Here is a 24207-nt window from a genome sequence, read left to right on the forward strand (position 1 = left end):
TTTTAACAGGATTTTAAATGAAAAAACATAGTCTTATACACGGAAAAGTACAGAATGTCAGCTGGAACTGGGATGCCACTTAGCAGCCACTTCTGATGAGCTACTGCGGGGTGTTGTTTTTTTTTTAAATGTGATCATATTGATGGGAATGTTATTTATATGTAATTTTCTAACGCTTTGTAATTGTTGTGAGCTGCTTTGAGCTCAACTTTGCTGCTAGCAGAGGAGCGGCGTGCAAATATGACATTGACACAAATCAACGTAACAAACTGAGGTTCAGCTTGACATACAAGCCAATGCAAGACATTTGTCGAAACCGGCCCATTTGAAACTAAGCAGCGCTGAATGCCAATCAAAGCCACTAAACTTGTACAAAGTGCTTCTGTTCTTCCGGAGGCTTTGATGGAGGAAAGAGTTAGGCTTTGATTCCATTGCTTCTCTCTCGCTCCTGAGTGGCAGGCAGCCCATGTACATTATTTATTAAAAGTTAAGGAGTAAGATGCCTTTACTCCTGACTGGAAAAAGAGGCTTTTCGGGAAAGGTGGGGGCTTTGGGAGAGAAATATATATATATATCAGGAGCAAAGCTACTGGTGTGGAGCTTGAAGATGAAGGACCCTGCTTTTTCTCCTTGCTAACTTTGAATATGGGAGCTTCAAAATCCAGACTGTCATGTATGATCACAAAATCCATCTTATGCACAAAGAGGGGCAGAGAAATAATGCCCCCAAAGGTCCCAGAATCTTTGCACTTAGATTCAATGAGAGCTGGAATTAGAAGAGAAAAGGTGAATTCTATCCTGCTCCAAATTTGTAACTGCCTTTCGAATGAAGTTTGCATCTCATCGTGTCTGCAGCAGCAGCAGTAAGCAGGCTTCTAAAGCAATCCAGCTATGTCTAAGGGTGCAGTTCCTCTTTCTTGAATGGGAACATAGTGTGATAAAAAGGTAAAGGGACCCCTGACATTAGGTCCAGTCGTGACAGACTCTGGGGTTGCGGCGCTCATCTTGCTTTATTGGCCGAGGAAGCCGGCGTACAGCTTCCGGGTCATGTGGCCAGCATGACTAAGTCGCTTCTGGCGAACCAGGACAGCGCACGGAAACACTGTTTACCTTCCCACCGGAGCGGTACCTATTGATCTACTTGCACTTTGACGTGCTTTCGAACTGCTAGGTTGGCAGGAGCTGGAACCGAGCTATAGGAGCTCACCCCGTTGCAGGGATTCAAACCGCTGACCTTCTGATCAGCAACCCTAGGCTCTGTGGTTTAACCCACAGCGCCACCCGCATCCCAACATAGCGTGATATATATCACAATATATATCTGTTGTAAACAAAAATCTGCCCTTTTCCCTTATGGGGTATCCAAGAGCCCATATAAAGTCCTTACATAGGTTCCCATAGAGGCCAACTAGAGAATATTGAGAAGCAAAGCAGCTAGTAAGCCTGATCTTTATTGATCTGTTGCAACAGGGTCCTCACTCATCACATGAAGGAGAGAGGAGGAACACAGAACAATGGTGTGCAAGTCTTTATATAGACTTTTGAAATTGCCACCGTGTAGATCAAGACCACCCCCAGAAACATACATACATCACAGAAGGGGTGTAGCTCAAGACCCCCGCCCCCAGATACATCATACCTACATCACAGAAAGGGCGGTCTGCAGGAAATCTGAGTGCTTTGTTTACCTCCTGTCTGCCAGGTTACCTGCTAATGGTCACTTGATTGGATTACCTGGGAAGCCTGGCCAGTCTTTTGTAATGATAAATACTTTAGTTCCTGAGCCAGGTCACAGGTTCATCCTGTTCATACATAGACAAAACCTTTAAGACAGGATTTGTCAGGAAAGAGACAATGGGGAGGTTTCCCACTTTGACCTTGCAGAGAAATCATTTGCTCAGGGGAATCAAAATGGTTTCAGGTTGGTCTTCCTATGCTGATCTATGTACGTGCTTGGTTGGTACACTTATGAACATTTAACATATACCTAAGACCTCAAATATACCTAAGACCACTGTCCATGGTTGGACAGTGTTCTCGAAGCTACTAGCATGAGTTTGACCAAACTGCAGGAGGCAGTGGAAGACAGGAGTGCCTGGCGTGCTCTGGTCCACGGGGTCACGAAGAGTCAGACACCACTAAACGACTTAAAACAACAACAAGACCTCAAAATTCCTATCACAATAGCAATCTGCCTTATAATGAACCAGTCCATGTGGCTCAGGGTTGCCTGCAACAGTGATAGGGAACCAGCTGCCCTCCAGATGTGGATGGACTCCAACTCTCAGGTGCCCCAGCCTGCATAAACAATGGTCAAAGACAAGCATAGGCAAACTCGGCCCTCCAGATGTTTTGGGACTACAATTCCCTGCAGCCCTGACAACTGGTCTTCTTTGCTAGGGATCATGGGAGTTGTAGGCCAAAAACATCTGGAGGGCTGAGTTTGCCTATGCCTGGTCAAGGATAATGGGAGCTGTGATCCAATATCTTGTTGTTTAGTCGTTTAGTCGTGTCCGACTATTCGTGACCCCCTGGACCAGAGCATGCCAGGCACTCCTGTCTTCCACTGCCTCCTGCAGTTTGGTCAAACACATGCTGGTAGCTTCGAAAACACTGTCCAACCATCTCGTCCTCTGTCACCCCCTTCTCCTTGTGCCCTCCATCTTTCCCAACATCAGGGTCTTTTCCAGGGAGTCTTCTCTTCTCATGTGGTGGCCAAAGTCTTGGAGCCTCAGCTTCAGGATCTGTCTTTCCAGTGAGCACTCAGGGCTGATTTCCTTAAGGATGGAGAGGTTTGATCTTCTTGCAGTCCATGGGACTCTCAAGAGTCTCCTCCATAATTCAAAAGCATCAATTTTTCGGCAATCGGCCTTCTTTATGGTCCAGTTCTCACTTCTATACATCACTACTGGGATCCAATATCTAGAGGACCACAAGTCCCCCTACCTGTGTTCTTCACACTAGCTGGCGGTAGTTCTAGAAAGTGACCTATCCCAGCCATACCTAGAGATGCTCGTCCATGAATATGTGAAATTAGAAGCAGTGAAAGTTGCTCCCTTAGGGTGAATGGGGTACTGTCCCGCCAAGTGCAGTCCCCCCCAGCTAGCCTTCCCCTTCCTGCCTTCCTACTTACAGCCAACCCAAGGGGTCCTGCCACAATCTGCCAGCATCCTCCTCCTTAGTCTCAGTGCTGCCTTTGAGGAAGGAGGATGGGGACAAAGAGAGAATAAGGTGTCTTCTTTATTTAATTTTATTTCAAAACCAAAAAGAAACAAAATACAAGCATCAAATTCAAAATCCATATTCGTTTTCTAACATAAGCCTACTACATAGATTACCTAAATTAAAATATACATGATTACTCTAGGATTCCCTTTGCTGTATGTAAATACATTGCAGTTAAGAAATTTATATTATAAATAATATTATAGATTCCTACATGCCCCCCACTCCCCTTCACCCATGTGTGATCTCAATATTTTATTTCTTCCATCTTGTTGCGTTGCAATTATAATTGCGTTGTTAATAATTATTCAATTGTTTCTATTGTTATTTTCTTGCTTACCCCTGCACCTTTTACGCATTATCTATTAATATTTCAATTCTGGAAGAATATTTTTTCATGTATTCCTTCACTCCATCCCACTCTTTGATTATTCTCTGATTTGAGTGACCTCTAATAATTGCTGTCAATTTTGCCATTTCTACAAATTCACAGAGTTTGTTTTGCCATTCTAAGAATGATGGGATTTTCTCCCCCTTCCAGTTCTTTGCAATCAATAGAGAATGAGGTGTTATTGGCACTGACTCCACCTGCAGTTGGGCTCCCTGCATTCCAGCCTACTAAGGCCATTGGGTAACAGCCAACACTGGTATGAACATAAGAAATAATCTGCCAGATCAGACCACCTCGTCCAGTATCCTATTCTCACAGTGTCTGACCCGATGCTCATGGGAAGCCTGCAAGCCGGACCTGAATGAAACAGTGCTCTCATCACCTGAAATTCCCAGCAACCAGCATTCAGAGGTATACTGCCTCAGATGGTGGCTATTGTGGTTGGTAGCCCTTGATGGCAGAAAGTGAGGAGGAATTAAAGAACCTTTTAATGAGGGTGAAAGAGGAGAGTGCAAAATATGGTCTGAAGCTCAACATCAAGAAAATGAAGATCATGGCCACTGGGCCCATCACCTTCTGGCAAATGGAAGGGGAAGAAATGAAAGCAGTGAGAGATTTTACTTTCTTGGGCTCCATGATCACTGCAGATGGTGACAGCAGTCATGAAATTAAAAGATGCCTGCTTCTTGGGAGAAAAGCGATGACAACATCTTAAAAACTTAGACAGCATCTTAAAAAGCAGAGACATCACCTTGCCAACAAAGGTCCGTATAGTTAAAGCTATGGTTTTCCTATTAGTGATGTATGGAAGTGAGAGCTGGACCATAAAGAAGGCTGATCGCCAAAGAATTGATGCTTTTGAATTACGGTGCTGGAGGAGACTCTTGAGAGTCCCATGGACTGCAAGAAGATCAAACCTCTCCATTCTTAAGGAAATCAGCCCTGAGTGCTCACTGGAAGGACTGATCCTGAAGCTGAGGCTCCAATACTTTGGCCACCTCAAGAGAAGAGAAGACTCCCTGGAAAAGACCCTGATGTTGGGAAAGATGGAGGGCACAAGGAGAAGGGGACAACAGAGGATGAGATGGTTGGACAGTGTTCTCAAAGCTACCAGCATGAGTTTGACCAAACTGCGGGAGGCAGTGGAAGACAGGAGTGCCTGGCGTGCTCTGGTCCATGGGGTCACGAAGAGTCGGACACGACTAAACAACAAAGCCCTTGATAGCCTTTCCTCCACAAATTAATCTTTTACGTGCTAAACATGTGCCACACCTCTGAGACACTGTTCTTCCCTTGGCTTGTTATGGCCAAGCTTTGTTGTGGATGGGACACATCTAGGCACAGACACAATCCAGCTACTTTGCTAATTACTTGCATTTCTCAAACCCTCTGTGCAAAGCTTGCATTTGATTTCTTGCTCTGCCCTCTTTTGCCTCAGCCCTGCCCACCATGGGCGTGTGGCCCCTGAAAGGTTGTCCAGCAGGGTAGGTGGACTTCGGAATGAAAAAGGTTCCCCACTGCAGCTCTAACTGATGCTTGCTCCCCTTCTCTTTCCCTCTGCAGCCAGTATCTGAGAACAGCTTCTTGTCCATCTGAAGAGAGGCTTCGTTGAGAATTAGAAACTCAGTTAGCTTTGATTTTTGAGCCCCTCGTGTGATGTGCCTCAGGGAGCAGCAGTGTGGGTGGAGCGGAGCTTGCAAGGCTTGAACCAAAACAAGCTAACTCCCCATGGCCTTCTGGGAAGAAACCGTGTGGTCTCATGCCAGAGTTCCCATTGTGATTCCAAATTGGGTGTGGGTGTGTCTGTTTCCCGTCCTTGGACCTTATTTGGCAAAATATATAAACAGCAGGGTTGTCCCAACAAAGTTGAAAGGATGTTCACATGCAGGCAGGAGATGTAAATTCTGTGCGGACTATGAAGGGGGGGCAGGGAAGCACTCAGACTTTTATTCTAGGGGAAAAAATGTTGTGTGTACATATCTGTGTATGCAGCCTAAATCTTATCATCCCACACTTCACGGGCCTTGAAGATGTTACACACATCCTCTCACCCTCCAGAGTTTAAAAGCTTTGCGTCTATTTGTTTTTTAAAGTGTCTTTTCACTTAAAAGAGCTTGACACTTCATGCAGGATTTGCAGCAACTCATCCGAAATAATCTCTGTGGGGTTCTCTGCCTGGATGTGCAATATTTGACGTGGTCTTTCTTTCCTTCTATGGCAATAACCTGCACGGTGGCCAAATGGCTCTATCCTGCACTGCTCATTTCGTTTTGCTTTTTTTAAAAAAAACCCCAAGAGCAATTAGAACAGCGGCCATATTATTCCAAAGAGGCAGAACATCAAATAAGCCAGAGCCACACCCTTCAGAGAAGAGGAAACTTTGCCCTTAACAAGGGAGGCAGTGACAGCTGCTCAATGTTCCAAGTTAAGTTGGGCCCAGCCTTTGATCTCAGCAGGGGGCAGCGGGACTTGTGCTAACCACATATGCAATCCTTACTTAAAAGGGTCAAGCAGGTATTTTTAGTTCCAGTTTGAAGATGGAGGGAGAGCCTGTCTCTCTCTCTCTCTCTTTCTCTCTCTCTCTATCGGATTAAAAAAAGGAAAAGCAGTTAGTGAAGCCATCGCTAAGGTGGAATGCCAGAGATAAGAAAGGAAGAGGCTCTGGGTTATTTGCCAAATGGTGTCTTCCCCCCTTCCCTAGCAGTGTGTAGGAGCCATGCTCAATTTAGCATTTTATGCTAGCCTTTTCAGAAGGCTCTCCGTATGTGTCTGGTTTGGCTAAAACTGGAGGGAGAGTGGGGCTTGCAGAGTTCCACTGAGAGCTCCCACCCTCTTCCCTTGTCATTTGAGCACTCTGTAGAAGCCGTGCATGTGTGTATGTGTGTACAATGCTAGGCAAATTGGGCAGAGCACCATAGAGAACGCCTCCCCATCTTTGTTGTGATCTTGGGAAGGCAGTATTGTGCAGCGGTTAGAGTGCTAAGGCCTGAAGTTCACCTGATAACCTTCTAGGGCAGAGCTTTCCAAACCGTGTGTCGTGACACATTAGTGTGTTGGCTGCAGTGTGTAGGTGTGTTGTGCAAATACTCCCCCATGTTCTTCCCGGGGCTGGAAAGGGGTTAGTTTAAATCTCTGGTTTGCTAGTGAAACTGAATTACTGTGCTGCAAAACGATGCATGTCTAAAAAGTGTGTCACCATTGTGAAAAGTTTGGAAAGCTCTGTTCTAGGGTCACTCTAAACCCAACTTACCTTACGACATTGTTTTAGAGATAGGGTCCAGGGATGGGGAGGGGCATGTATTCTGCCTTGAACTCCCTGGAGACAAGATGGGATGGAAACATAAAAAATAATAATGATACATTTGCACAGCAAAGAGTGCTGTTTTCTAGCAGGAACTGTGTGCAACTCTAGCCTTCTCCCTATGCACATACTTTCTCAAACAACAGCTGCATGGCTGAAGAGGCAAGCAGTTTTTCAGGTTGTGTACTGGGGGGGGGGGGAGATTGCCACCTCAGGCTGAAAACTTCACAGACCCAACTCCAGTGGTTTGTTTTTTCCTCTGTCATTTCCATCGCTTCATCAGGTACTACCACTGTCCACTGCTTGAGGTAGTCCTGGGAGCACAGCTTCAGAAGTCCCGCTCTGTTTTATTGATCCTACAATATTGCCAATCAGTAAGCATTTTGATAAGTGATGTATGGAAGTGAGAGCTGGACCACAAAGAAGGCTGATCGCCGAAGAATTGATGCTTTTATAATTATGGTGCTGGAGGAGACTCTTGAGAGTCCCATGGACTACAAGAAGATCAAACCTCTCCATTCTGAAGGAAATCAGCCCTGAGTGCTCACTGGAAAGACAGATCCTGAAGCTGAGGCTCCAAGACTTTGGCCACCTCATGAGAAGAGAAGACTCCCTGGAAAAGACCCTGATGTTGGGAAAGATGGAGGGCACAAGGAGAAGGGGACGACAGAGGATGAGATGGTTGGACAGTGTTCTCGAAGCTACCAGCATGAATTTGACCAAACTGCGGGAGGCAGTGGAAGACAGGAGTGCCTGGCGTGCTTTGGTCCATGGGGTCACGAAGAGTCGGACACGACAAAACGACTAAACAACAACAACAAGTATTTTGAGGCTCCCGCATGGTCAAATTGTCAGTATAGGGGGATGAAAAGCCCATAAAATCACAGTTCTTCCATACCCTGCTCACAATCAACTGTTTTCCACTACCCCAAGGATGAGGAAACCAAGGCCCTTCAGAAGCTGCTGAACCATTAGTCATGTTGCCTGGGAACAGTGGGCGTGGTACAGTGGTGCCCCACAAGACGAATGCCTCGCAAGACGGAAAACTCGCTAGACGAAAGAGTTTTCCGTTTTGGAGGTGCTTCGCAAAACGAATTTCCTATGGGCTTGCTTCGCAAGACAACAATGTCTTGCGAGTTCCTGCTGGTTTTTGTTCCTCCCCCCCCTTTTTCTAAGCTGCTAAGCCGCTTATCAGCTGATCCGATCAGCAGATAAGCCGCTAAAAGCCGCTAAAAGCCGCTAAAAGCCGCTAAAATAGCGCTAATCCGCTAATCCTTTCGGCTTGCTTCGCAAGACGAAAAAACCGCTAGACGAAGAGAATCACAGAACGGATTCTTTTCGTCTTGCGAGGCACCACTGTACTCTGTTGACATCTAGAGAGCACCAGGTTGAGGAGAGCTGATGTTCTCCTATTTCTCTATCTGTTTCTCCCTCATACCAGGCACTGTCCCAGGCTACCTGCCAGCCTGGCCTTTGTACAACCAGCTCAGGGAATGGCACTGGATGGCAGCTTCCTCCTCCTTAGACTCAGTGTTGCCCTTGTAGGACTCAGCCACGAGGAAGATGGGGACAAACCTAGAATTAGTTGGCCCTGTCTGGTATAGCTCCAACTACACCTTCATCCCTCCCTCCCAGTTCCAGTGGCACCAGCAGGGCTGTCTTTTCCCAGGGGTGCAAGGGGTGCGAGGCACCCAGGCACCGAATTCTGGGGGTGCCAGGTGTCTGCCGCTGAAGACACCTAAGCTCTTAACTATCTCCGCCTGTTATGAAATAATAAATAATTTTGATTAAGCTGGCATTCAAAGCTGGCCACTGCTGCCGCCTCCACCCTGGCCGCTTTCTCCTCCCCAGAGTCCTGTCCTGCCTGGAGAGGCGTTGCTCTTCTCCCTCCTCCTGGGGAGCTTTTAAAAACACCTGGATATGAAGCTGCACACCTTTGCAGAGCTCAGGTGCCCGGTTCTTGAGGGGCGACAGCAGTGAGACTCGGAAGAGCAGGACACCGCTGCCGCTGCCACCGTCATGGCCTTGCCTGCAACCATGGAGAAGTATAAAGGTAAAGGGACCCCTGACCATTAGGTCCAGTCGTGGCCGACTCTGGGGTTGCGGCGCTCATCTCACTTTATTGGCCGAGGGAGCTTCCAGGTCATGTGGCCAGCATGACTAAGCCACTTCTGGCGAACCAGAGCAGTGAACGGAAATGCCGTTTACCTTCCTGCCGGAGCGGTACCTATTTATCTACTTGCACTTTGATGTGCTTTCGAACTGCTAGGTTGGCAGGAACAGGGACCGAGCAACGGGAGCTCACCCCATCGCGGGGATTCGAACCGCCGACCTTCTGATCGGCAAGTCCTAGGTTCTGTGGTTTAACCCACAGCGCCACTCGCGTCCCTATGGAGAAGTATATCTTGGGTGTAAACATGGGCAGCACTAAATTTGGGGGCGCTGGGTGGGTCTTTGCACTCCGGCGGCGCATATGCTAAAGATGGCCCTGGGCACCAGTCATCACTGGATGGGGAACCCTGTGGTCCTCCAGATGTTGTTGGACTTCAACTTCCATCATCCCTGACCATGGGCAGGGGTGGTTTGAGGGCAGCACAACCGGTACAGTCTCAGCTGTGCTGCAGGGCACACCAAAACAAAACTGTAGAGTGCAAGAGGTCCCCCCCCCCCATTTTAGCACCAAACAGGACACGGCTGAATTTTGAGAACCCAAAGTCCACCACTGGTCACACTGGCTGGGTCTGATGGGAGTTGTTACCAGGTTCCCGCCTCCTCACTCTGCAAGCTCTGGTTCCAGATCAGGCTTCCTCAACCTCAGACCTCCAGATGTTTTTGGCCTACAACTCCCATGATCCCTAGCTAGCAGGACCAGTGGTCAGGGATGATGGGAATTGTAGTCTCAAAGCTTCTGGAGGGCTGAGGTTGAGGAAGCCTGTTCTAGATTCTTGCCCCACTGGGAGAGAACAGTTCTTTTGTAACCAAAAGCTGGCATTCTCAATGCGTCTTCTTTCCCAACAGTTCTCTTGGGAGGAAGGAACCGCGATCCCCACGGAGCTGTTGCTAACTGCTGCAAGTGGGCAACATTTAGGCCCTGTGACGCTCTGAGCAAAGGAAGAAGAAACAGATAGGGTTGGGGGTTAAGGAGAAGAAGAGAGTTAAATGAAATAACTCTCACAGGGGAAATACCCTTTTCAAAGCAAAAACCTTCAAGGAAGTGCTGATTTGCATTACAGAAGCGCTCTGTCATTTTATTTCCTGCCACAGACAAATTTATCACTTTTTTTTTTTTTGGAGTGTCGACTATCAATGACAGCAGAAATTACACGTCCTTTCATAGCCCAAGTCTTTTGATAATTACTCTTTTAACTGCCTCTTGCTTACAGATTTTATCTCATTCCGAGTAGAGGGGTAACAATCTGACACAGTTTGGAAGAATATTAAATTCACCCCTCCACCACCACCACCCGTCAACTAGAAAGTGCTTGACCGGATAATGTCGCTGCCCCAAAAGAGGCAATCTGCCAAAAGAGAATTAAAATCTGAAACAATGAAAGGTTTCAAATAGGGAAATGTGATGACAGAGATGAGAGGAAGGTTTCATTTGGACAGGGTATGATTTGAAGGATTTCCCTGTGACGGTTGCTTTATTCTCTCCCCCCCCCTTGTTTATTCTTAATGCTTTATCACATCCTCGGGGGCCAAAACACTGCCAGCCTTCCCAAAGAGGAGTGTGGGAAATAGGAACTTTCAGAAAGGATTTCAATGGATGGCTACCAATGTTACTCCTGCTCAGAGTAGCCCCCTTAAAATTAATGGGCATGTCTAATTTAAAGCTAGTGTTTTCAATGGGTCTGTGGAGTAGAACTTAGCTGGATACTAACCCTAAAGGCTGGACAATAAAAACAGCTGACAATAGAGGGAAACCTAAAAAAACACATACGGTAAGTAAAATCCATCTAGCTGGGAAAGGTTGTCAGAGAGAGAGAAGAGAGAGAGAGAGAGAGAGAGAGAGAGAGAGAGAGAGAGAGAGAGAGAAAGAAAGAAAGAAAGAAAGAAAGAAAGAAAGAAAGAAAGAAAGAAAGAAAGAAAGACAGTCTTCAATTGTTTCAGGAAATTACAGATAGCAGATGCCCATTGTATCTCAGCAAGGATGCCTTTCCGCATAACAGGGGCACCCACACCTAAGGCCCTGTTCCAAGTTGCAGTGAAAGCACTTCTGATATTTTAGAGACTTTCATACTCTCCTGCAGGACACAGTGATTTTTTGAGTGTGGGATAACCAGTCTCATGCAACCAACATGCTTAAGTCTCATTAACATGAAGGGATTAATACCATAGAGTAAGCTGTTCTGCGAGGCTTAGCTGTGTCCCCTTCCGCTCACCTTGGGAGGGACTAGGTAATCAGATCTCTGTTCCCTCAGTTAACCCAAGAAGCTCAGCTTGTGAAGAGGATTGATCTGGTTGCTCCAGCTCAGACCACACAGCTCTCACAAATATCCCTTGAGTTCCTATACCAATAATTTAGCAACTTTCAATGTTTTGGAACTAAGCCAAGTTTTACTGCCTGTGCCACTTTTCTGACTGGTGTATGGAAACACACATGAACCAGACCTTTGAAGAGTTTGTAAGTGAACCAATGGAAGAGGGACATTTCGGAACTCACAAGGGCATATTTTAAAGATTTAACAGCCTATATTTCAATGCTTTGATTTGCTGAATATTTTGTGATTTTAAATCTCTGCTGGGGTTCTTGCCTCAAACTTGGATCTTGGCATCTAGGAATTATCATCAAATTTTATATATATATAAAACCAGCACGGGGTATATAAGAGTTGAAGCAGACCAATAGGGCTGCAGCTTACATACACACTGACTGCACCAGTTTAACGGGAAGAGTCTCTTGGGCTCATCTTCTTTATGTTCTTCATGGCCTGCTTTTGCCTTTGTGTTAACATGACAAGCCAAGCCTATAAATATATGTTTGTTTGCACATGGCAATCCAGCAGGCAACCATAAAATGCAAAATGGCACTTCATTGCTTTTTGTGTTTTGTTTTTGCTCCTTCCAAAGCCTTTCTTCTCATGATTTCCTTTGGGCACTCAAGACAAATGGCAGTGAGAGAAGAAACTGGAAGGTGTTGAAAACTGCTCCTGTTCTGTTATCTCAAGTTCTCCTGCATGGCCTGCTATCTGTATACAACTGGATCTGGTGGCAACAGTTGTTGAGAAGTTTGCTTTTTCAGCCAGGGATGTGGGTATGTCTCTGGAGCAAGTTTTCTTTGATCTGGGAGAGGACAGTGATCTGCCCATCTGCCCTGCACCATCCCAATAGCAGAGCTCTCATACTTCAGACTTAAAAACTTTAAAAAGTGAGGGGGGAAATTGAAAAGCTTAGGAAGTGGAATATACAAATTAAGGAAAACTGGAGTTTCACTCCCTGGAATGGTCCAGTGCCAACCACTATGTCCCTGAAAAAAAGGTTGCTTTTATGGATGTGTGACTGAGAAAGAGAGATGGAAAACTTTTCGTAGAAAAGAATATGCTGACAGACTTGTAGTTTTGGTTTGGAGCACCGGGAGCTAAAGGATTCCTAGAGAATAAGGATTTGGCTGCTTGCATGCAAACACCCTTGAATTTACCCCAAAATGTGGGATCCCGTGCAATTTGATAAGGGAAGTTGGTGTCATGCCAGAAAGAGTTTACAGAAAACAAGCATATATCATATAACAAAAATACAGAGCTCAGTTGGTTTACCCCCAAAGATGTTGCAACATTCTGAGTTCCCATTGGTGTGGAAATCTCTAATGTCTTAGATGATGCGCCACAAGTTTCTTGGTTGGTCAGGGTTGGAGAACTCAAGGCTGGCAGGGGGGAGTTTGTCTCCTAGGCCCCTCTATCTGGGTCTCTCTTACCAGACCACATCCTTCCCCAAGCCACACACCCCTCTCCCAAGACCACATCTCTAGCCAGACCTGTTTGCATCCTCCTTGAGTGTTCTCACAATGAATCCTACTCACCTGGATGGAGGATAGATGAGAGAGAAAGAGAGAGGAAGGAGGAGGAGGAGGAGGAGAGGAAGAAGGGAAGAGGAGAGGAAGAAGGGAGGAGGAGAGGAAGAAGGGAGGAGGAGATTTGCATTTGCCCACAATCTGTCTTTCTGTCTGTCTCTGTCTTATCTATCTTCCATCTAAAATCTGCAGTTTTGACCAAAAAGCAACTGCTAACCATTTCCATTCCTGGGAACCACAGCCTGTAAGACATATCAGTAATTTCTGTAGAGTTCTGCCAATAGATCCAACCATGTTAGCAAAGGCAGAGGTGTTCTGGATGTGTTCTCTGGACACATTGATACCACATGGCCTCAGCCTGTACCACTTTGCATCAGCACATGAAGCCCTTCTGAGCACTCTATCCTCAAAGCTCTGTAACAGCCACCCTGGAAGCAGCAGCATTTTTAACAGAGCAACTCATGAAGGCAGAAGCCAACGCGTTTTGCTACGCAAATAATAAAACTTCTGCTTTGCTAGTCACAGTAGCATGTGTATCATTTTAGTGATTAGCCAGGTCCTAAAAGGGATTCAGTGTTTTCACTGGGCTACAGAGATGGAGCGTTCTGGAAACTCAGCCAAGTTTCACAATGCAATCAAACTAACTCATTGCTTACAGTGTTGTCTTTTTGAGGCTAGGGTCTGATGTGCAAACTTGTTGTGTTTTGTGTGCATGCTAGAAGGAAGACTCTGCCAACCCAAAGTGTATCCTGCGGTTCGTGGCTTTATGAATAATTTTGTATGAAGCTTGTAGGATTAAGAACTTTGGCCAGCTCTGTGATAACATATCCAGATTCAAGCGGTAGGCTCTGCCAACTTTGACTGCCCTGAGGACGATTTGTCGAAAACACAGCATAGACTTACATCACTATTATAATTGTCTAGGACAGCATGAGAGGCTCATAGACTGCTGCCCCAGTTGAATACTATCTGCATTTAGCAAATAAAGCTGGCTTGCCAGCTCCTCTCAGCTTCTCATGACAATGCAAGACTTAGTGAAGGGATTTAGGACTCCAACCTCAGCCAGAGTCTTCATCATTCAGGCTCATTGGCATATATGAGGGAAACAGCTCTTTGTAGACTGGGAGTTCCCCAACCTGATGCCCTCCAGAGGTTTTGGGCCCCTGCTCCCATTGGCTATGTTCGCTGGGGCTGATTTTCACTTCTCTATTTTATTTATTGTATGTACATCCCACCTTTTCCTCCAACAAGTTCATGGTGGTATTGTTGTAAACAAAAATCTGCCCTTTTTCCCATGTGGGGTATCCAAGAGCCCATATAGAGTCCTTACATAGGTTCCCTATTGGTAGGAGAAAATAACAGAGGCCAACCAGAGAATACTGAGAAGCAAAGCAGCTAGTAAGCCTGATCTTTATTGATCTGTTGTAACACGGTCCTCACTCATCACATGAAGGAGAGAGGAGGAAACCCGAACAATGGTGTGCAAGCCCTTATATAGACTTTTGAAATTGCCACCCTGTAGATCAAGACCATCCCCCAGAAACATCATACATACATCACAGAAGGGGTGTAGCTCAAGACCACCATCCCCAGATACATCATACCTACATCACAGAAAGGGCGGTCTACAGCAGAAATCTGAGTTCTTTGTTTACCTCCTGTCTGCCAGGTTACCTATTTAATGGTCACTTGATTGGATACCCTGGGGAGCCTGGCCAGTCTTTTGTAATGTTGTTGTTTAGTCGTCTAGTCGTGTCCGACTCTTCGTGACCCCATGGACCAGAGCACACCAGGCACTCCTGTCTTCCACTGCCTCCCGCAGTTTGGTCAAACTCATATTGGTAGCTTTGAGAACACTGTCCCACCATCTCGTCCTCTGTCGTCCCCTTCTCCTTGTGCCCTCCATCTTTCCCAACATCAGGGTCTTTTCCAGGGAGTCTTCTCTTCTCATGAGGTGGCCAAAGTCTTGGAGCCTCAGCTTCAGGATCTGTCCTTCCAGTCAGCACTCAGGGCTGATTTCCTTCAGAATGGAGAGGTTTGATCTTCTTGCAGTCCATGGGACTCTCCAGAGTCTCCTCCAGCACCATAATTCAAAAGCATCAATTCTTCGGCGATCAGCCTTCTTTATGGTCCAGTTCTCACTACTGTACATCACTACTGGGAAAACCATAGCTTTTACTTTTGTAATGATAAATACTTATTTCCTAAGTGAGGTCAGGCTCACACCCTATTCATATCTTAAATGTGCCCTTAAGAGAGGATTTGTGAAGGAAAAGACAATGGGGAGGCTTTTCCACTTTCCTTTGACCTTGCAGAGAAAACATTTGGTCAGTTTGGGAATCAAAATGGCTTCTGGTCGGTCTTCCTGTGCTGATCTATGTACATGCTTGGTTGGTACACTTATGAACATTTAACATATATCTAAGACCTCAAAATTCCTATCACAGTATACATGATATCCTTCTCATTTAATCTCCACAACAACCCTCTGTGGTAGGTTAGGCTGAGAGGCAGTGACTGGCTTAAGGTTACCCAAATAGGGATTTGAAGCCTGGTCCCTCCCAGGTCCTAGTCCAGCACTCTAAGCACGGCACCACACAAGATGGTGGGAGATGGAGCCAACAATATCTGCAAGGGGACCAGGGTGGTGAAGGCTGCTCTGGAGAACAGACAACTGCAAGAAATCTGACTGGCCTGCAGTGATGTTTCTGGGCTATGACAGGCTGCTCCAGACTGAAATGGTGCCTTGCTGTTCACAAGGGTGGTTAGCTTGTTCACAAGTCTTGCTTGAGAAACATGGTCTCCCTGAGCTCTGGTGGGCATTCCTGCTTGCTGCCTTCCTGGTTGCCTTTCGATCCTGATCTGCACATTGATTCTGCTAGCTGATATGTCTCACAGCTTTTGACTACCTAAAGCACAGTTCTAGCTTCATGAGCATTAAAACTGAACCTTGCTTTTCTTGGATCAAGTTCAGATTATTATATATGAGACATCCAGTATCAATCCAAAAGGCATGCTGAAAGATTTACACTTGCCCTCTCCCCCTATCTTCCACCTGTCTCTCTTCTCTTTCCCCCCATCCCTTAAGAACAGACAAGACCCCCAGTTTTTGTTCCCAAGCTTCAAATGATTCTGGGTCCAAACCATTGGAAAACAAAACAAAGTCTCATTTGTGGTTTGTTCAGGAAGAAGGCAGGACAGGACTCGAATGAAAACCATCTCACAGATGCATTTCCCTTCATTTTCACCCCTCTGGGCTACCCTGCTTGCTAAAAGAAAATTAATCTTTTCAACGTGTGCCATCATGAATGGGCTGCGGTTAATTGTGTCAGCGGCAGCTCGGCATTCCCAGCTACGAATGGGGCCTTCGAGGCTGGATTTTGCACCTGGTGAAATTGCTACTCAGATGCCAAGATGATAAACGCCTTTGCAGCGGATGGGAGGTTTCTCCACTGGCATAGACATATTGCTAGGGGTGAAGAGTGGGAGGCAGATTCAGGACCATAGAATTGAGTGGCCAAAGCACCTGTGGAGCCCAGCTGGCACTGCTGGCTCAGAGTTACGAGCAGGGCTGTGCTCAGGACCAGGTCTGATATGAGAGCTTATGAATCTACCAAAAATTAGGAAGCATGAAATGCCAGCTATAGGCCCTTGTGTACACAGAGCAGTGGTCCTCAAACTTGGAGAAGAAGGTATAAAGTTTGAGTTAGGAAAAGATGTGCAAAGGAATAGTTTCTCCTTAACCAGTCAAAGCACTACAAGTTGGGATAGTACAGTTGTGCTCAGGTCCTCCTCTTGGGCATCCCATAGGCATCAGGTATGAGAACAGGATGTTGGGCAAAATGGGCATTTGGCCAGCAGAAAGCTTCTTACATCTCTGATACCCTAGATGTTCTTACATCTCTGATACCCTAGGCTTCCAAGTCCAACAATGGATGCCCAGGTCCATTAGAAAGGTTGAACCATCCTGAAGAAGATCTTCATTTATGGGCAAATTGACCATGGAAGAAGATATTCCCTCAAGTATCTGTGACTAGCTGTCATTCCTGCATTGGAGGGGGTTAGACTAGATGACACTTGGGGTCCCTTCCATTTGTACACTTCTGCGATTCAGTGATTCTCTAGATCTGTGTTTGGAGCTGTGTAACCCATTGCTTAATGTTTCAGTCACCAGGTAATGGGTGGTGCATGTCTGAACCACCTTGTCACGAGGAAAGGGGCGCAACCTAGCCACTGTGATCCACGCGATGGTCACCTCCAGACTTGATTATTGTAACTCACTCTGCGTGCGGCTGCCCTTGAGAGTGACCCAGAAACTCCAGTGGGTGCAGAATGCCGCGGCGAGACTCCTTACGGGGTCCTTGCCGTGGGATCACATTCACCCAGTGCTATAATAGCTGCACTGGCTCCCGGTGGAGTACAGGATCAGGTTTAAGGTGCTGGTTTTAACCTTTAAAGCCTTATACGGCCTAGGACCCTTGTATGTACGGGACTGCCTCTCCGGGTGAGTCCCACGGAGGACCTTATGGTCTTCAAATAAAAACATCTTGGAGATCCCAGGCCACAGGGAGGTTAGGCTGGCCTCAACCAGAACCAGGGCTTTTTTGGCTGTGGTCCCAATCTGGTGGAAGTATTGTTACTTGAGCAGAGCTCAACGGTAACAGGAAGCCCTCTTAGACTCCTTCCTGACCAACAGCTGCCCTGGGTGTTTGGAGGTGGTCTAGGGCATGAAGGTCCTTCACTGAGAAGCTGTGATCTGCAATTCAGTGGCTCAGTACATGGAGAAGCTGCATACCAGACCCAGCACCTGACAGCTCCTGCCATCCTGGCAGTTCAGTTCTCCTCCATCACCTCCAATTGGGTGCTGCAAATGAAAGGCTGTCATTCATGCGAGGAGATGCATCTTTCACCCTCTGTACAAATTACAGAACACATATTTCATGATACAGAAAGCTGACCCCCCTCAACGGCCATCCGCTGCAGCCACCTGAGCTGCCACAGCGCTCTGCCCACCTGCACAACCTGTCATCCGTGCCTCATTCTCATATACCCGGCATCCTGTCAGTCGGAAGGAAGGAAGGGAGAAGGTGGATGTTGAAAGGTGGGGAAATAGCTGCCACCTGCACGTTTGCGTTTGGGATTGTGTGGAGAAACAATACCACTGTGTGGCTTCCTCCCCAACCCAGGTCCATGTCTGTCATAAAACGACATGATTTGCAATTTATAAACACAGATTACAAAAAGCTTGGCCAGAAAGACTGAGATGCGGGAAGGGAGGGAGGGAGGGAGGGAGGGAGAGAGGGGGAGAGAGAGAGAGAGAGAGAGAGAGAGAGAGAGAGAGAGAGAGAGAGAGAGAGGAAGGATAGTGTTTCATGCCATCCACTTCCTGGAGTGATAGAGCATTCCAGAAACTTATTTTCACAGTAGCAGTTCTCTCATAAGGAGAGATTATGGCAGACTTACAGTGCTGCTGTAAAAATAATAACTGACTGGGGAAAAAGCAAATGCAGATGTTCAGCAGAGAAGTACCCAGAGAAGCATCTGTCCCCGCAAAAGCAAGGGGCTGTGTCAGTGGTGGCAGGGGGGGCCCCTGTGAGTGGATAGGGAAGAAGGCAGGGAGCCCAACATAATGTGGAGCCAGAACCAACGACAGGAAGAGCCAATTAATTCTAGTCTTGTCCCCATCCTTCTGCCTGCTGAGTTCTGCAAGGGCAAAACTGAGACCAAGAGGTGGAAGCTGACAGCCAATGAGGACCTACGGGACTGCCTCTACTGGTATGCCCCACAGAGGACCTTACGGTCTTCAAACAAAAACATCTTGGAGGTTCCTGGCCACAGGGAGGTTAGACTGGCCTTGACCTGAGCCAGGGCTTTTTCGGCCGTGGCCCCGATCAGGTGGAATGCTCTGTCACAAGAGACTAGGGCCCTGCAGGACTTGACATCTTTCCGTAGGGCCTGCAAGACAGAGCTGTTCCACCAGGCCTTTGGCCAAGGCACAGTCTGACCCCCTCTGTCCTTCTGTAATCCTCATAGAGCTCTAGCCCAATGGTTGCCATTAATTTGATTTTGAATTGATTTTAGAATGAATTGATTTTAGAATGCTGTGTTACTTTATTGTTGTTAGCAGCACTGAGCCCGGCTTTGGCTGGGGAGGGTGGGATATAAATAATTTTTATTATTATTATTAAGTAAGGGGGCAGGCAGGTGGGGGCACACCAAGGGCAGACCGAGTTCCCATTTGCCACAATGGACTAGCCTCCTCTGGGCTGTGTACACACTCTCATGTACAGTGGTGCCTCGCAGGACGAAAAGAATCCGTTCTGTGATTCTCTTCGTCTAGTGGTTTTTTCGTCTTGCGAAGCAAGCCCATTGACGGATTAGCGGATTAGCGCTATTAGTGCTATTAGCGGCTTTTAGCGGCTTATCAGTTTATCGGATCAGCTGATAAGTGGCTTAGCGGCTTAGAAAAAGGGGGGGGGAGGAAAAAAACCCCGCAGGAACTCGCAAGACATTTTCGTCTTGCGAAGCAAGCCCATAGGAGATTCGTTTTGCGAAGCACCTCCAAAATGGAAATCCCTTTCGTCTAGCGAGTTTTCCGTCTTGCGAGGCATTCGTCTTGCGGGGCACCACTGTATACTGCACCCAGAGCAGCACCCATTGGTGGTTTGTGAAGCACATGACATTGGCCACAATCCACATATGCCTTCTATTTTCTCTCTATATATAGTGAGAAGGCAGCCCTGTTTAGGGAAGTTTTTAATGTTTGATGTATTACACTACTTTAATATTTTGTTGGAAGCCGCCCAGAGTGGCTGGGGAAGCCCAGCCAGATGGGCGGGGTATAAATAATAAATTATTATTATTATTATTATTATTATTATTATTATTAGTAGTAGTAGTAGTAGTAGTAGTCCTTTTATTTAAAAAGTATTTCTGAGTTATTTGTGGGGCATAGGAATTTGTTCACCCCCCCAAAAAAAAATATAGTCCGGCCCCCCACAAGGTCTGAGGGACAGTGGACTGGCCCCCTGCTGAAAATGTTTGCTGACCCCTGGTCTAGAGAGAGTGTTCAAGGCAAAATATAGAGGCCTGGAGGAGCAATTTGACTTGAGGGTTCCTCCCCTCTGCCACATTGGCAAATTAAATGAAACATCTAAAAGGCTTTCTCTGTTTTTTTAAAGCCCACTTGAATTAAAAATGGTCCACAGAGCCACTTGGAAGCAGGTCAGGAGAGGCCCAAGGGGCGTAGGGTGACCAGAGGGAACAGCGGTCAGGATTCCAGCCATCTTCAGTGCAGAAGAGGGAATGGTGGCAGGTCTAGCTTGCAGGGCAAGGCACAGCTACTGCACAACTAGGTAAAAAGGTAAAGGACCCCTGGACAGTTAAGTCCAGTCAAAGGAGACTATGGGGTGCTGCACTCATCTTACTTTCAGGCCGAGGGAGCCGGCATTTGTCCACAGATAGCTTTCCGGGTCAGGTGACCAGCTTGACTAACCCGCTTCTGGTGCAATGGAACAACGTGATGGAAACCAGAGTGCACGGAAACACAGTTTACCTTCCTGCCACAGCAGTACCTATTTATCTACTTGCACTGACATGCTTTCGAAGTGCTAGGTTGGCAGGAGCTGGGGCAGAGCAATGGGCGCTCACCCTGTCGTGGGGATTCGAACCGCCGACCTTCTGATTGGCAAGCCCAAGAGGCTCATTGGTTTAGACCACAGTGCCCCCGCTTCCTACTGCACAACTATTACAGGTGCAAGAGCCCAGGCCCTCTTTTGCCTCTGAACACCCTACCTGAATGGGTGACCTTGGGTCAGTCACCTCCTCCTAGCCTAACTTGCCCTAAAAAGGGTGGTTGTGAAGATAACACTGAGGGGGGGTGAGGAAACAATGTCTGCCCTGATTTCCCTGGAGAAAAGCAGGGCATATAAATATAAGGTAAAGGTAAAGGGACCCCTGACCATTAGGTCCAGTTGTGGCCGACTCTGGGGTTGTGGCGCTCATTTCGCTTTATTGGCCAAGGGAGCCAGCGTACAGCTTCCGGGTCATGTGGCCAGCATGACTAAGCTGCTTCTGGTGAACCAGAGCAGCACACAGAAACGCCGTTTACCTTCCCGCTGGAGCAGTACCTATTTATCTACTTGCACTGTTTTTGAACTGCTAGGTTGGCAGGAGCAGGGACCGAGCAACGGGAGCTCAGCACAAATGGGGGCAGGGCGGCAAAAGCAGCCACTGGACCACAGGCTGCACACCTGTGTACGATAAGCTTTGGTGATCATTTATACATAATAATGATTATTATCAAACTTGGCTGAACCTTATTCTCTCTTCCTCTCTCCATCCCCCTTGACTAGACAGCAACTCCAGGAAGAATTGCCAGTGCAATTGCTGGACTCTGGTTTCCAATACCCTTTTACTTCACAGCTACAGAGCAAGGTGGGGAATCTACGGGGAATCTTGGATCAAATCTATGCTTCCAGGTGTCATAAGAAAGCTGCAGAGATAGGGCAGGATAGTGCGCACCCCGGAAATGATCTCTTTCAGCTTCTGCCTTCTGAAAGAAGGTACAGGGCTAAAAAGACTAGGACTAGCCGTCTGAGAAACAGTTTCTATCCAAATGCAATTTTGGTTTTAAACGCAGTGTAAGGTAGTCTTTAGGTATGCGGGTGGCGCTGTGGGTTAAACCACAGAGCCTAGGACTTGCCAATCAGAAGGTTGGTGGTTCGAATCCCTGTGACAGGGTGAGCTCCCGTTGCTCGGTCCCTGCTCCTGCCAACTTAGCAGTTTGAAAGAATGTCAAAGTGCAAGTAGATAAATAGGTACTGCTCCGGTGGGAAGGTAAACGGTGTTTCCGTGTGCTGCTCTGGTTTGCCAGAAGCGGCTTAGTTATGCTGGCCACATGACCCGGAAACTGTACGCCGGCTCCCTCAGCCAATAAAGTGAGATGAGCGCCGCAACCCCAGAGTCGTCCACTACTGGACCTAATGGTCAAGGGTCCCTTTACCTTTTTAAGGTAGTCTCTATGGGAGTATATTGTATTTAATTATGGGGTATCAGAGTTTTTAGGGGGTTAACCAGGCTGAGATAGCAGGCTTGTTGGTTTTTGAATGTCTGATGTAGATTTTTTCAATTTCCTTGTTCTGTATGGGACAATGACAATAAAGATTATCGTATCATATCATATTGTATTTCTAGGGGGCTTGATACTGGGTGAGGTTAGGGGAAGTTTCAGGCAGCAGTCCTTCACCTTCCTCTCCCCCTGCCTGCCCCACAATGTTCCCCATTTGCCTTGCATTTTAATGTGAAGTTTGGGTGACCTGGTTTGTTTGCATTTTTTTTTTTTTTTGGCTGTGCTTCAAACATGGTGCAGATCAAAGATTTGGAGGAGGGTTCTTTGAAGGAGCAATTTTGAATACTTCTAAGTGTTTTCCCCAACCCCTCCTCCCCCTGCATCTCTCCTGTGTGATGGATGACTCTGGAACCTACACCCTGCTGGGGTTCACGCCTACAAGTTACAATGAGTAATGGCCTGCTACCCTGTGTGTCTGTGACCAAATGTCACCAGGGGGAAAGGAATATCTCTGGCAGAATCTCTCCCCTTTAGGGTGTCAAGGACTGCTGGTTCTTTGTGCTCGCTGCTCCATGTGGCAGAACACTGAACTGCAGTTTGTGGGGCTTCAGGTCCAGGGCTGGCTCCACCCACTGAAGCCCCACCCACTGAAGTAGCATAAGACCCTGTCCCACTTGAGCAGGCATCCCCAAACTCTGCCCTCCAGCTGTTTTGGGACTGCAATTTCCATCATCCCTGACCACTGGTCCCATTAGCTAGGGATGATGCGACTTATAGTCCCAAAACAGCTGGAGGGCCAAGTTTGGGGATGCCTGCACTTGAGCCTTACTTAAGTACCATGGTCCTCCGGAGCACTGGTGTGCACCTAAATCCTTGGTTATTCTTTGTTTCTGCCTCCTTGTTGCTTCCCTGGTTCTGCTCTCTGTTCCTGTCTTTCCCAACTACTTCAGGGTCCTGGCTCGCTTCAGATTGTTGCTCACAGCCCAGCCTCAGTACTGAGCCAGGGGTAGAGAACAGACCCTCCAAGTGACCCTATTTTCCAGGGACAGTCCTGGATTTACAGAAGCCACCCTGGTTTCTGATTTGATCCTGGAATGTCCCACTTTTCCTTAGGATGTCCCTATTTTCATGGGAGAAATGTTGGAGGGTATGGAGTTATCTGACCCCTGAGCAAAGGCGATAGGTAACTATACAACCTTTAGAAGACAACTGAAGGCACCCCTTTATAGCAAAGTTTTTTTTAAAAAAGTTAAATGTTTTATTATGTTTTTATATATGTTGAAAACTGCCCAGACTGGCTGGGACAACCTAGTCAGATGGGTGGTGTTAGAGACATGGTCTACAGAGAGGAATCAGCAGAGGGGGAGGAAGAGACAGAGGAAAAGAGAGGGCTGTCTGCCACTTCTCAAAGCAACCCTGAGATGCAGGAGCAGGAGGCAGGTGGTAGTAGGGGATTGGATTCAACTCCAGAGGAGGAATTGGCTCCACCTGAGTCTCCCAGAAGTAGGAGGCAGAGCAAGCAATTACAGAAAAGGAAGACCAGCTGGAAGTGGGGGTGGGCTCGGCATATATCTGGCCTTGGAAGGGGCTGGAGGCCAGTCGAGTCAATTGACTCTGATAGTGAAGAATGAGCTGTGGGAGGCACTGTTTGCTGTAAGCCTGCAATTGCCAAATAAAGCTAAAGGAGTTAAACTGCTAGCTTGCTGTGTCGTGTGTGAGAGATGCGCTAAACCTAACAGGTGGGGTATAAATAATAAAATTATTATTATTATTATGGAATAGGGCATCCATATTTTCACCGGAGAAATTTGGGGGGGTATGGACCTGGGGTGGACCTGGCCAATGGGCTGGATCCTTATCTTTCCCCAGCCTTCATGGGCCCACTTAGTTGCCTCCATCTGTACCGGGAAAAGAAAAGAAAAACATATAGGGGAATCAATCCTATGCATGCAGTGGAGGCTCATCTGTTAGCACACTGGTGTCCAGCTGGTGGGTGGGTTGCAGCAGCATCATTGCCACCATGCATATATATGGTAAAAAGTAATGGGTTTGCAAATGCAAGCTTGGGTTAAAAGTGGGTCCTCAGCCTGGAAAGGTTGGTGATAGCTGAGTTTGGGCAAATGGGGCACTGCCCCACCAACCTCAGTCCCCTTCCTGCCTTCTTTCTTACAACCAGGCAGGAGTTGGCCTCTGTTTGCCATTGGCTTTGGCTT

General features: G+C 47.1%; 1 long non-coding RNA gene across 1 annotated transcript; it reads left to right on the top strand.

The window, feature by feature from the left end:
• The first annotated feature begins 21517 nt into the window (after positions 1-21517).
• Positions 21518-22098, top strand: LOC309521698. The gene is made up of 2 exons (XR_014214751.1): positions 21518-21571; positions 21938-22098. It is a non-coding gene; the product is annotated as an uncharacterized lncRNA (long non-coding RNA).
• Positions 22099-24207: the final 2109 nt, after the last annotated feature.

The sequence above is a fragment of the Podarcis vaucheri genome (assembly GCF_965113315.1).
Source record: "Podarcis vaucheri genome assembly, chromosome: 16".
Lineage (NCBI taxonomy): Eukaryota > Metazoa > Chordata > Lepidosauria > Squamata > Lacertidae > Podarcis > Podarcis vaucheri.